The sequence below is a fragment of the Otolemur garnettii genome, unplaced genomic scaffold, assembly GCF_000181295.1.
Source record: "Otolemur garnettii isolate 467f Iridium unplaced genomic scaffold, OtoGar3 scaffold00063, whole genome shotgun sequence".
Lineage (NCBI taxonomy): Eukaryota > Metazoa > Chordata > Mammalia > Primates > Galagidae > Otolemur > Otolemur garnettii.
The window spans coordinates 2,521,584-2,522,992 of record NW_003852458.1 but is presented as its reverse complement, the minus strand read 5'-3'; positions in this window follow the sequence as shown (position 1 = coordinate 2,522,992).

Sequence of the window (1,409 nt, the reverse complement as noted above, 5' to 3'; positions counted from 1 at the left end):
GAGATTCTTGGTGTGTCCCCCCTTTTTATGAACCAGCAACAGCCAGGGAGACATGAGGCAGAGGGCAGGGCTGCTTCTGGGACAAAGGAGGCTTCTCTTGGCAGAAGCACGTCTCTGCCTGCGCTGCACCTGTGCACGTTACTAGGAAAAGGAGGGGAAATGAACGCATTTTCTTTTGTGAAGGATGGATCTTGTTTTCTGTATTTTTGTTTGCTTCTTGTAAAATTTTTAATCTTTTAAAGTCAAACATTTTAGTATTATAGGTCATATATCTGAATATTTGAAAGAAAAATGTACTAACAGGTTTAACATTTATACCTACAAGATAAATGAAAGCATTTCTTTTTATTTTTTTAAGATGGGGTCTCACTCTTGCTCAGATTGGTCTCAGTCCTGCGTCCCAGTAATCTCCCTACCTCAGCCTCCCAAAACCCTAGGATTATAGGCATGGATCACTGTGCCCAGTTGAATGAAAGCATTTCTAAAATCCAACAAATTCTCTAACAATTTTAAAAGTAAGAGACCTTCATAGCTATGGTTTCCATGTGTTGTATGTAGTGATTAAATAACTGTATACACTTGTCGAAACTCATTGAATTATATATCTAAAAAGTCTGAATATGCAGCATATAAATTATGCTTCAATTTAAAAAAAGGTTAAGAAAATGTCTCCAATGCCAAAAGCACTTTTAAGGAAATATATGAATATTACAATAGATGTTTTGGAAATAATTTCAGACTTGCACAGAAGTTCCAAGAATAGTACAAAGATTTAGATTTTTTCTTTAAATCTGTTTGAGAGAAAAATGCCTATTTTGTTCAATCTCAGCTAGATTAAGTATTGAATTATTTGTACCTAATTATTCAGCAAAGAAGGAGGGGACGGGGGGGGGGGGGGGGAAGGAGGCGTGTTAGGGCTGGAGGATCCATTTCTTGCTTTTTATAGTCAGCAGTAATGAATCCCGTCCTTCTCCCATCACATCGCCCTAATGTGGTAATCCAAATAATGCCTCGCTTCAAGTTGTTCTAAAACTTAATTACATCTGCAAATTCCCCTTTGTCATACAAGGTAATATATGCATGAATTCCAGGGATTCGGAAACAGATATCTTTGGGGAATCTTCATTATTCCGTCTGCAGAAGGAAAGGGAGGGAGGGAGGGAGGAAAACTTCCCCCAGATGCTGATGTGTGGGTTTGTATGATCTTTCTGTCATCCCAGAGCATGCCTGGAATTAATTCTCTCCTAGCTGGAGGTTCCAGAGGGAGCTAGGCTGCGCTTCCTTTCCTACCTTCCTCATCACTTCTGCTCTGTGTCGTAGCCACCACCTGTACCCCTAACCCTAGCAGCTGCTGCACAAGCAAGGCCCACCACAGATAAGCTCCTGCTGGAGATTCTTGGTGTGTCCCC